Here is a 12,858-nt window from a genome sequence, read left to right as displayed (position 1 = left end):
GGAAAAAGGTGCTGACTTATGGGGAGGGTAGGGGGCATCTGCATCTCTGTAAATTCTGCTCTGAGAGTCCTATCAAAACACTTTGATTGGTAACGCAGCCATTTGATTAAAAAGTTCCTGTGTTATTTTTAAATGTCATAACTGAACACATTCTTTCCCCTGGCCACACCTTCAGGGAGGCTGGCATCCGAGTCATACCCCGTAACCAGGATGCCACCACTCACTGGGTGCTAGCTCATGCCCATCCTCCATGGGGCCTGGAGCACAGCCCTGGCACAGAAAGCAATGGCCAGGTCTCAGGGGCCCCCTCCCTCTGCAAGTGAGCCTGAGTGATAATTCAAAGGAAGCATTTTTCTTCCTCCTCAAGTGGGAGCTTGGCAGTGATGCCCACCTGTTTCCCCATAGCATCCCTCAAACAGGCTGATAACCCCCACCCCACGGAAGTGGAGGACAGTGCTGGGGCAGGGAGGGGAACAGCGAACAGCCCAGGCTGGATGTGGAGAGGGTCAAGAAGGCAAGGTTTCCAGCCCCAAGAGGGTGTCCCAGGCCAACCAGTGATCCCAGCCCAACTGAGCCTCAGTGCCCATCTATAACAGCAGAGAGTGGACTGTACCCAGGAGCTGCAACTGGGCAACAGAATGTTTTGTTTGGCCTCCTCGATGATTTTTAAAAGACAAGACTCAGCCCTGGCCAGATAGCTTGGTGGGTTAGAGCAGAGTGCTCGTTTGCTCCCCGGTCAGGCGACATATAGGAAGAGACTGATGATGTTCCTGTCTCTTTCTATCTATCCTAGCTCCCTTCCTCTCGCACTAAAACCAATCAATAAATTTAAAAAGTTTTTTAATTTTTAAAAAATTAAAAGTAATAAAATAAATAAAAGATAAGAATTAGCTTGACCTGCATCAGCCTGGGACATAGAGGACTCAGGTTCAAAATGCTGAGGTCACCGGCCTGAGTGCACATTCATCTGGTTTGAGCGCAGGGTTGCCAGCTTGAGCGTGAGATCATAGACATGACCCCATGGTCGCTGGCTTGAGCCCAAGGTCGCTGGCTTAAAGCCCAAGGTCATTGGCTTAAGCCCAAGCTCACTGGCTTGAGCAAGGGGTCACTGACTCAGCTGGAGCCCCTGGTCAAGGGATGTATGAGAAAGCAATCAACGAATAACTAAGGTGCCACAACTACAAGTTGATGCTTCTCATTTCTCTCCCTTCCCGTCTGTCTGTCTGTCTGTCTCTCTCTCTTTCGCTTAAAAAAAAATTATAAGAATCAGTTGCCAACTTTTACAAATCATATAGAAATCTGGATTTCTGGTTTCTCTTGGAAAAAATTGGACCAGGCCACATGGGGCCTACACTTTCACAAAACAGCCATCTGGGGCTGACAGTGACCCTCTGGCACCCCACAGTCACCATCCAGCCTGCTTCCTCATTTTCATTCCCTGCCTGACCCTGGCAGACATTTGAGTTGGAGACCCCAGGGCTGCTGGGGTTCCCGATCTCTAAGTCTGTGTCCAGCCCCTTGGGAATGCAACCCAAGAACACACAAACCACAGGATTTATTGTAAAAGGCTTTATTTTGTTGCTGTTATTACCAAGTAGCCATTTTTAACTCATATACCCTATTAAAGCCAACATCCTCTCCTGTGCATGAAGTGGGATGGTGCTGGGAGCCGCCCTCTAGCCCTAAGGGGCCAGGCCACAGCAGCCCAGTCCACACACAGGACCTTGCACGATCCGAGGCTGTCCCAGCATTCTCACCGGGGGCACAGGAGCTGGGACAGATGCTCTCCGTTATCGTATTTGGGGACGTTAATAACCGGTTTAAAAGGTTGAGTTGTAATTGTGCAAAGAGACATAAAGAGCAAAAAGCTTTTTCTGCTTTGACCGCACTCTTCACAGTAAGATGCCTAGATGCTAGAAATGCCATTTAATGGGGCCCAGGTCAGGTAAATAATCTCCCACCACAACTGAGTGCTGGAACAAGAGATTCTGGCCAGAGGAGTTCTCAGAAGGAAAGGCACCAAGGGCTGGGGGATCCCGGCATCTTCCTGACCTCAGAGGCTCAGGGCCAAGTCCCCTCACTCGCTGCCTGTAGGCCCTATGCCCAAGAACCTCCCCTCAGGGGAGTGGGGTTACAGGAGATGACCCAAAGGAGCTCACGAAGTCCCTGCCTCATGCCCAGTCCCTACAGCTTCCAGCCCCAGCACATGACCTCTCTGGGCCTCAGTTTTCCCATCTATAAAGTGGACATTAGTGACAGAATGAGACCTGGCTCTGCACTGCTCAGGGAGCAGGCCTCCACTTCCACGTCCTTTGTTCTCCGAAGAAAAGGCCCCAAGCCACCTGAGCCCAGATCCTAGGCTGTGCCGTGCCAACAACTCCCGGCTGTATGACCCCGACCTGCCCCTCTTTGTCCTCATGTCCCCATCTGTAAAACGGGGTTTTGCACCCTCCTGAGTCTTTTGAGCCCTAGAACTTAAAGTCACCCGGGCAGGCTTGGCTGTGGCCAGAACATCTAGCTGCCTCCTAGGTGCACCAGTTCCTCCGGTGACCACTGGTCCTTCCAGGCAGCCATGAACATTCTACCTCTGCCTCAGAGGCCTTCCCTGTAACACCTATTCACACAGCTGCCTCCTCCCACGGCTGGGAGCTCCCAGAGGGATGGACGAGGTGCCCCTGTTCCCTGTCACCCTAATAGCTGCAGGACTCCACCTGGCACATAATGAGCACTTACCAGGTGTCTAAGGAATGAATGGAGGAACGGATGTGAGGAGGCATGCAAGAAGCACCCAGAAAGGAAGGTGCCCACCCACCCCTACCCGCCAGGCAGGCAGCCCCAACCATCCTGCCCCAGCCTGTTGGCAAAGCTACAGAATTAAGCACAAGTTATAATTAAGACAGGATGTTTGAAGAGAAACATAATCTCCGTTTCCATGGGATCCATGGGCACAACAGTAATTAACATCTCATTAACATTTGCTTAATTAAGCAGTTTATGAGAGTGCGTGAATTTGCATACAGCCACAGCAGCCTTGCTTGGGTACCCAGTGCCCAGGTGGTGGATTAATCCCTCAGGACCAGCCTGGCCAACAGGTGGGAGGGCTGGGTGAGGTTAGGGGGAGTGTAGGGGCAGGTGACCGAGGTCAGAAGAAGCTGGAGGAAGGGAAGGTCCTCACCCAGTCCAACCCAAGCACCTCCCCCAGCCCCACCTCCCCACCCATGTGTCCCAGCCCCAGAGTGGACCATTCCCTCTCCTTCTCTCCCCTCTGCCCACTCACTGGGCCAAGGTCAGGACTTCTCAACTAAGACCTCTTACAAGAAAATCAAGGTCAAAGGTCCCAGCCCCACTCCACCCCTAGGCTTTTCCTGCCCCTCACTGGCCATCCCTGAGTGTCCCCCTACACATTTATGCCTGGGCCATGTTCCTGGGTACTCACCCCTACACACACACACACACCAGGGGGAATGGACCTTCCAGCTAAGAAAACCTTTTTAACTTCAGATGCTTTTAGCTGCATGTCTCACTCATGCTCCCAGCCCCCGGAGGGCCAGACAGCATCATTCCTGTTCTGTGCTGGAGGAGGGAGGCTCAGGAGCACAGAGCTGGTGCAGGGCTACAGGGCAGACTCCTCGCCCCTCTCACCATCCCCCACACTGGCAGACATAAACCCTACACCGCTAGCAACAACTCCACACAAGGCCCCTGCTATGGGAAAAGGGAGCTGCTCCTTCTCCCCTCCCCCAGACATTAATGAACCACTTCCCTAGGACTTCCTAGACACCCAGCCCAGGGGCCACTGGGGGAGCTGAGCTGCAACCAGTCACCTGTGACAGGACCATGGCAGAAGGGGCCATGGCAGAAGGGGCCATGGCAGGAGGCCTCAGTTCCCTAAAAAAATAGGTGGCATCCAGGCTGAAGTACAGCATTCCCTTCTGAAGCACTTGGAAGCCCTGAGCAACATCCATGTCTCAGTTGCTAATGGCCTAATTCAGGGGTCCCCAAACTACGGCCCCCTGAGGCCATTTATCCAGCCCCTGCTGCACTTCCAGAAGGGGCACCTCTTTCATTGGTGGTCAATGAGAGGAGCACAGTATGTGGCGGCGCCGCAAAGCACAACGTCGCTCACATACAGTACTACTTCCGGTGACACGGGATGCATGCGTCACAGCTCTGGAAGCGCGTCATATCACTTGTTACGGCTAGCAGTGACAAGTATGAAACTGGACATTGACCATCTCATTAGCCAAAAGCAGGTCCATAGTTCCCATTGAAACACTGGTCAGTTTGTTGATTTAAATTTACTTGTTCTTTATTTTAAATATTGTATTTTTTCCCATTTTGTTTTTTTACTTTAAAATAAAATATGTGCAGTGTGCATAGGGATTTGTTCATAGTTTTTTTATAGCCTGGCCCTCCAATGGTCTGAGGGACAGTGAACTGGCCCCCTGTGTAAAAAGTTTGGGGGCCCCTGGCCTAATTCCTTTACTCCTTGACCCTGCTCCCACTGCAGGCATGCCCACCATCTGTGCCCCTGTGCCTGGCAACCCTCTGCCTAGTCCAAGGACAGATAGGGACAACTTTTCTCAGTGAAGATTTTATATGCTTAAAAATGTTAATTCCTGGCCCTGACAGGTTGGCTCAGTGAACAGAGCATTGGCCCAGTGTATGGACATCCAGGTTCCATTCCTGATCACAGCACACAGCAGAAGGAATCATCTACTTCTCTTTCCCTTCCTCTCCCTCTTCTCTCTATCTTCCCCTCTTACAGCCAGTGGCTCAGTTGGTCTGAGTGCATCAGCCTTAGGTGCTAAAAATAGCTCAGTACTCGAGCATTGGCCCAAGATGTGGGTTGCCAGATAAATCCTGGTCTTGGCACATGTGGGAATCTGCCTCACTATCTCTCATCCTCTCACTTAAAAAAAACCAAAACTGTTCATTTCCAACAAGCTACAAAAAACATCAGCCCTAAAAGTGAGAAATTTGACTTTGTTACAATTTAAAACAAAGCCATCACAAAGGGAAAAGAGAAACCATAAACAGACCAGAAGAACAAACCTGTAGTCCACAGAGCCAACAAGAACAAAAAATTGTTTCCAGGCTCTATGACGAACTCTGAAAATCAATGAGAAAAAGACAAATCCTTCATTTTTTGTAAAAGGCCAAGAAGAAGAACAGGCTCCTGACAAGCAGAGGTCCCGAGGAGCCACAGACACAGGGAGACTTGCCTCCGTGCCGCAGAAGTCTGGGAGACACCAAGTAAAACGGAGGTATGATACTGGGCCCATTAAGATCGTGGACATCGCCTGACCTGTGGTGGCACAGTGGATAAAGCATCGACCTGGAAATGCTGAGGTCGCCAGTTCAAAACCCTGGGCTTGCCTGGTCAAGGCACATATGGGAGTTGATGCTTCCAGCTCCTCCCGCCTTCTCTCTCTCTCTCTCCCTCTCTCTCTCCTCTTTAAAAATGAATAAAGAAAAAAAGGAAAAAAAAAAAAAAAAAGATTTTTAAAAGATCGTGGACATCTACAAAGTCATCGCACCAACTTGTGGGGCAAGAGGACCTCTCCTAGTTGCTGGTGGAGGTGGGACTTGCCACAAACTTTGGAAGAAACAATGTAGCCTGTAAGCTGAAAATGCAAGCACCCTACCACAGCCTCCCCTGCCAAGCGTGCACCGTGAGCGCGCGCGCGCGCGCGCGCGCACACACACACACACACACACACACACACACACACACACACGAGGAGGACAAGGACTCAGCGAGGGGAAGGGCTGTGGTGTTCACCAGCAGGAGCGTGGACCTAGGTGATGGGCAGACAACTGCAGCAGACTGAACACACATACTCACCTTCACCCCTTCCCCAAACTCATTCAGCAATAAAGAGAATTTGTTTGTCTGTTTATACATAAACCCACAAGTGCAAAGAATGGTGGGAAAGGAACCAGCAACATAATTTACGAAGTCGGAGTGCAGACACATGAGCAGTCATCGATTCGGCCGAGCTAAGAAAGCAGAGTCCCACCAAGTCCACATCCTGTGACCTGGCAGAACCCACTGAAAACTCAGTACCTGGGGGCACCAGGTAGCCCTGGACATAGGAAAATAGGGCTGGTTGGAAGGCTGTGTGAGAAGCAGCCAGGCCCACAGAGTGTCCGGCCCCAGCTACGCCCAGAGAAGACCGGAGTTTCGTGGGGTTTTGCTCGGAGGAGGATCAAGCATATGGAGACATGGGGCCAGAGGGTGAGGACCACACAGAAAATAGAAGAAGCAGGGCAGAGTCTGTGTGCTGGGGTTGCAGGTCTTCACACAGCCTTCCTCTCCCACTCAGCTCCAGAAGGCCCTGCCATTGGGGCTCCCCAGTGAACCAGCCCCAGCAGACTGGCCACAGGGAAGCCACAGCTGAGGAGTGGGAGAGAGAGGCGACAGATTGCTGGAGTAACAGAGGGCCGTCCCCATGGGCCTCTGAGCACACAGAACCAATTGAGCAGGTCAGGAAGTTCAGGAGGAGAGCTATTCCAAAACACAGCACTGTTGGAGGACCCCCACCCCACCCCCAAATCTAAAAAAGACAAACAGTAAGTCCAGGGAAACAAGAGCTGTCAGGAAAGGAAAGGGGCCCGGAGGTTGCTGCAAGGAAAGATGTGTTTGGGATGCAAGACAGGGAGGTGGTCAGGGGAAGTGAACTCCTCAGCTTCTACAGTGACGATCGCCAGGTGATGCCTCCCACTGGACACCAGGGGGCACCACACAAGCCATGTGTCTAGCAGCAGGAAAGCAAACACACACAAACCACCCATGAAAAAGAGCTTAAAGAGTTTCCTCCAAAGGAGTGGCAAATAGCCCCGGGAAGGACAGGGGACTGTAGGGTTTGTGACAAAGCAACACCAGTGCCTGCCACTCCATCCCAGCCCCACCCCATCTCTGGCCCTAAACAGCCCCCTCCCCTGCCCTAACCTGTAGGTGTTCAACTGTCCCAGGCATCCCTACAACCAGCACCCCAGCCTCCTGGGCAGTGCCTTCCTCCACCCCTGCAGGGTGTCCACACCGGTGGGGGGGTCCCCTCCCCGCCCCCAAAGGGACAAAAGCAGATCCCTTGGACAGACAGGGAGGCACACAGTTTCCTCTCCCTCTGCTCCCTGAAAGTGGAGGTCAGCCCAAGCCAGCAGCCCACTGAGTTTTCTACGCTTCGTTTAACAAATAGTTATTGAGCTCCTCCTTGTCCCGGGCACTGGGACAGGGCTAGGAACAACGCTGCTGCACATTAAGCAAATAAAGCAATAAATACAAATTGTGGGGAGAGCCCTGAGAGACAGGAACCAGGACTGCAGAAGCAGAGCTCTGATTTTCTCACAGGGACACTGAGGGTGGACAGGCTGACCAGGACATGGGTGTCTGCACATCTGGGGTAGGAGAAGGAAGGAGAGGACAGGTGGTGGGGAAGGGGAGCACAAGGGTCTCCCCACCCCCAGCTCTGTCTTGCCTCCCCTTCCTTGCTCCCCACTTATTACACCTGGGGCTTGTCAGAGGACAGAAGAGAGAAATTCACAGTCCAACCTTTCATGGACATTGAGGCCAGGGCGTGGGTGCAGGGTACCTCTGCCAGGGATTTCTCTCTGCCGTCTGTGGCCCCACCACTGCAGGCGTCTTCCTGCCCTGTCCTTCCTCCATAAATGAGAGGGGGGTTCTCCTCAGTCCCATAGGGTCAGCAGGCTCTGCCTGGGCCCGGCACAGCTGGAGAGAGGCTTAACCATTCAGGGTCAGGGACACAGGAGGCTAGAGCTCCCAGGCTGGCCCAGCAGCCTGCCTTCCAGGGCCAGAGACAGAGCCTAGACACCAGTCACCTCCACCCCTGCCTGGGAAAGTCAGGGCCTGGACCCCAAAGCCATCAGCTAGTCCCCATCCTCAGCCCCCCAAATGATGACTGCAACCTCTTCAGGGCTGAAGTCACCCAGAAAGTTGAACCCCACTCCAACCTGCAGCTGCCCCCCAGAAGCCAAGAATCCCTGTTATAACATGCCCAAGAGGCCCTTAGCCTGGCTGCTTCTGGTGTTGACCCGCTGGCCCCAGGGGCCACAGGCTGGACCATGCTTACTCTGGGGAGGATGAGTGAGGGGAGTTGGAGGCCATGGAGGGTCAGTCCAAAGGGTGGTGAGCAGGCACAGGGAGGGCCTCAATTTCTTGGCTCCTTAAGCAAGCAGGGAAGTACGGGCCTCCACTCACATGAAATGCTGGTCAAGTGCTGAATCCCACCTAGCCAATCGATGCCCACTCTGTGCCCAGCCAGTCCCTCCAGCCCTTACCCACTTCACTCAGGGCCCACTGCCCCTTAAGCACCTTCTTGTTTAGAGTCCACCTTGGAATCAAGGAACAGCCTCCCCTAATCCCACCCACGCCCCCTGGGTGCCAGAGGTTGCGGGGCATCTTTTGGGAGCCCTGCTCCAACCCTCAACACTCAATGCACACATGTCCACACACGCAATCCAGGCATTCTGCATGTGTGAGCACAGTGTGAGTGCCCACCACACACACCATTCACCTGGCCACTCAACTCAGGCCAGTGACATCAGCAATGACAGCAGCAGGCCAACAGGTCACAGGGCTGACAGTCACAGCTGATAAAAAGAAGCTGAGCCCTGACCCAGGCTGAGCTCTGATCCTGGTCACAGGGACCATCGATGGGCACTCCTACCTTCCTAGCTTGCCCCTTGACCTGGGTCCAACTGTCTGCAGAGGAAAGTGGTCAAGAGGGGCTGGACCCTAAAGTCCCTGCATAGTAGCACCCCACCTACAGTCACAGTGCTCCTTGTTCATGACTCAGAGAGGCCAAGGGCTCCAGCTAAAGCCACACAGCAGTCAGGGCCAAGCTGGCATGAGAACCCAGGTCTCCCATCTCCTGGACCTGGGGCTCCCGGCAACACAGCTGTGAGGGGGCAGAGCCTCAGACCCAGGGCTCAGGTCATGGTGCATCTTACCTTCTAGAACTCGAGACGGCAGCTCTTCAAGCAGAGAAGGGCAGGCTCCAAACCCACCTCTCTATCCCTCAGCCATTCATTCCCTCTCCAGCCTCCTTGCCCATGGCCATCAAGCCCCAATTTGCATACTTCTGATGACAGCATGCTCACCGCCAAAGCAGCCTGTCCATCTGTAGCTCTAACTGGGACCTTTCTTCCTGGACTTGGCTCTGTCCCAGGGCAGTTAGTACCCACTGCAAGCATTTCCTGAGCCATCTGCCAAGCTGCAGGTCCCAGCACCTCCTTACCTTCCACTTTCCACCAGTACCCTTGTGGACCAAGGTGGGGCCCAAGCTGCAGCACCCCTGGCTGAGTGGCTCATGGCTGGCTCCTTGTGTTCTCTGAAATCACACTCATGGGTAGGACTGAGCCTCTCAGTCATCTCCTCCTTCACACTACTCCCTATGATACAGCCTCCAGCAGCCCAAGCCAAGGCTCTCCAGCACTCTGCCCTTCGTCTGTGCCTCTCCAGGTCTGCAACAACATTGTGCAGGTAGATCTCCTGTATGCCATTGCTAAAGGCTGATGGATGGCAGCTTGTTCTGCCTAGGAGATTGTTCCCGGACCAGAAGCTGAAGAATCCCCCCAAGCCTTGGCCAGTGGGCACCTCACTATACCCTAACATGCCCAGTTCTAAGCCCCCATCACTCCCTCAGCATACCAGCCATGCTCTCATTAGTACAACTGGCCGTCCCAAGCCCCAGGCATGATGATATGTCCCACCTAATGTCCTCACTGCCTTCGCCACAGGCCGTATTACATACACATCTGTCAGCTTGTGGGGGCCATCACTGTTGTTCTGGGGAGACAGACCTCATTTACGACATTATCATAATGTTCAACCTCTCCCGCTCCCTCCCTTCCCCCTGCCCACCTCCCTTTCTGCAGACACAGACCTGGGCTGAAAATATCACATCTTCCCTGCAGACACCAGCCGGCCTGAACACAGTGCTGCTGACCAGGCCGAGAAAACCACGTAGGCACAGTCACAGCGTGTGAATGGGGCCTCAGAGCTTCACTCTGGCTGCCCTGGCCACCCTCTCTGGAGAGTCTCTAGCCTACCGCACCCCCTGCCCATGCACCTGCTGCTGCTCTGCCAGCCCTAAGACAGAAGCTGCCCACCGCAGAAGCCGGCTGAGGGATGCATCAGCTACCCAGGGCTTTGGTGGAAAGGACAGAAAAGAGCTAACCCTGGCAAAGCCCCCAACCTGGGGGCTCAATATAACAGGCTTTTTACATATCAGCCACCAAGTCCTCCCAAAAGCCTGTGGGTGCTAAGAGGGGAAAATCAAGCCTCTAAGATGGCACAGTTGACTGCCTGACCTGTGGGGGCACAGTGGATAAAGCGTCGACCTGGAATGCTGAGGTTGCTGGTTCAAAACCCTGGGCTTGCCTGGTCAAGGCACATATAGGAGTTGGTGTTTCCTGCTCCTCCCCCCTTTCCCTCTCTTTCTCTCCTCTCTCTATAATGAGTAAATAAAATCTTTTTTTTTTTTTTTCTGAAGCTGGAAACAGGGAGAGACAGTCAGACAGACTCCCGCATGTGCCCGACCGGGATCCACCTGGCACGCCCACCATGGGGCGACGCTCTGCCCACCAGGGGGTGATGCTCTGCCCATCCTGGGTGTCGCCATGTTGCGACCAGAGCCACTCTAGCGCCTGGGGCAGAGGCCAAGGAGCCAACCCCAGCGCCCGGGCCATCTTTGCTCCAATGGAGCCTTGGCTGCGGGAGGGGAAGAGAGAGACAGAGAGGAAAGCACGGCGGAGGGGTGGAGAAGCAAATGGGCACTTCTCCTGTGTGCCCTGGCCGGGAATCGAACCCAGGTCCTCCACACGCTAGGCCGACGCTCTACCGCTGAGCCAACCGGCCAGGGCGAGTAAATAAAATCTTAAAAAAAAAAAAAAAAGGATGGCACTGCTGGTCTGTTGGAAACTGGGATTCAAACCAGAAACCGTGGACTACAAGGCTAGTCTCTCCACCACGTCCTGGCCCCTCAAGACCTGGGGGTTAACAAAGGATGTGTTCTGAGCATTTCACATGTAACAACTGAAACTTTGTGATGACTCCATGACCACAGCACGATGGATACACTCATTTTATAGACGAGACACTGACGCATAGCCAGGGCCACACACCTGCAAGTGAAGGAACCAGAATCAAAACCAAGTGGGCTAGCCACAGAGCCCAGCTCTTAAGGGCCTAACCAGGCAAGGTGCCCCCACTGACCCAGGAGACTTGGCCCCATACAGAGACGACCCTCATCACTGAGCTCACTAGAGGAGGAAAGCCCAGGTGTGGGGCCTGACACATTGTAGATGTTCACCCCCAACTTCCCCAACTGGCAGTCTTAGTCACAGAGGGATCACAAGGAGCAAACACTCAAGACCGAGTCCACCATTAAGCACCAGGCAAATGGAATACAGGGCATTGCCATGACTGGCATTGCCATCACCACAGTGGATACTGGATACCATCATGGTAGGCATTCTGACCTTACATCCCACAGGAAGGTGCACACATTCCTTCTCTTCATGGGGCCTTGGGACATTGAGAATGCATCGCTCACTCTCTTTCTGGACCTGTTAAAATTGTGTTTGTTTCCTGTGGCTACTATAACAAATTATCACACACTTGGTGACTCAAAACAACAGAAATGTATTCTTTCATTGTTCTGCACCTGGACAAGCAAGTGCTTACTCAATAAATATTCATCTGCTCACAGTTACGGAGCCAGTCACAGAAGAAGTACCTGGATCCAGCAGAGAACCAGACACAGCCCATGACAGGGACCATCCAGGCTGTTAATCACTGTAGCAGGGAAGTCCAGAGTGCCACTGGAGTTCAAAGAAGGTGAGGGACCAACTCAGCCCCAGGAGCGGGGAAAGCCATGCTGAGGAGGGCTTTGCAGGATATGTAGGGGTTCACTGGCTCGATGAGGAGACAACTTCATACCTGGCAAAAGGAATAAGATAGGAACAAACACAGGAAACAAAATAGCAAGCCGTGTTCTTAGGACAATGAAAAGGGCAGGAAGTGAGAACAAATGGGCTGAGTAGAGCAAAATTCAAAGGACTTTAGAAAGCAGGCCAGCAGGGTTGCTGAATGTTTCCCCATGGGCAATGGTGAGCCACTGAAGGAGAGGACGTGACAGGTGCATGAGTCTGGAGGCTCTCCCACCTCAGACATCAACAGGCAGACTGGACGTGGGGAGTGGTGGGGGTAGCCAGAGTGTTATTTAAGAGCCCCCAGTATGCCCAGGACTGCGTTGGGAGGAGGCCTGAGGGAGCTGAAAGCCAACAGTTTGCAACAAATACCGGACCGTGTGGCTCCACTGTAACCAAGAAACGGGAGTGCAGGGATGGCACGGTGGACCAAACCGTGTCCCCCAACGTCCATGTGTTGAACCCTAACCTCCAACGCGGCTGTAGCTGAAGGAAGTGATTAGGATTAGATAAAGTCGTGAGTGTGAAGCCCTAATTAGAGGATTATGCCCCTATACAAAGAGATGCCAGAAATCTCTTTCTGCCGCACGAGCGCACTGTGAGCAGGTGGACACATGCAAGACAGGAGGTCTGTCACCAGAACCCGGCCACAGTCATGCCCCGATCCCGGACCTCCAGCCTCCAGGACTATGACAAACAGACTGCTGTGGACTAAGCCACCTGGTCTATGGGTTTCTGTTATAGCAGCTGAGCAAACTGAGACAAATGGCAAAGTCAGGGAGAGCTTCCTGGAGGAGACAGGCGTAAGGCTCTCTACTAGGGCTGGGGACAGACCAGCTCTCAGCTAGCTGGATCTGTGACCATGTAGTGGGCCCTCTCCGGCAAAGCCTCAGCAGTTTCTTT

The 12,858-nt window shown here is 53.4% G+C and overlaps 1 protein-coding gene and 1 long non-coding RNA gene across 11 annotated transcripts in view; one reads left to right on the top strand and one right to left on the bottom strand.

Annotated features, from left to right (window-relative positions):
• The window catches only part of LOC136336523 (uncharacterized), a 94,981-nt gene that overhangs the window by 22,970 nt on the left and 59,153 nt on the right, over window positions 1–12,858 (top strand). The window lies entirely within an intron of this gene.
• Window positions 1–12,858, bottom strand: part of LINGO1 (leucine rich repeat and Ig domain containing 1) — a 231,060-nt gene that overhangs the window by 180,821 nt on the left and 37,381 nt on the right. For 7 of the 10 annotated variants that reach the window (XM_066278278.1, XM_066278280.1, XM_066278282.1 and 4 more), the window contains one exon: window positions 11,763–11,965. The exons of the other annotated variants lie outside the window; for them this stretch is intronic. The gene's annotated coding sequence lies outside the window, so the exon portion shown is untranslated. The remainder of the gene's footprint in view (window positions 1–11,762; window positions 11,966–12,858) is intronic. 10 annotated transcript variants of the gene reach the window in all.

Source organism: Saccopteryx bilineata, chromosome 4 (genome assembly GCF_036850765.1).
Source record: "Saccopteryx bilineata isolate mSacBil1 chromosome 4, mSacBil1_pri_phased_curated, whole genome shotgun sequence".
NCBI lineage: Eukaryota > Metazoa > Chordata > Mammalia > Chiroptera > Emballonuridae > Saccopteryx > Saccopteryx bilineata.
This window is presented reverse-complemented; position numbering and strand designations above follow the sequence as displayed.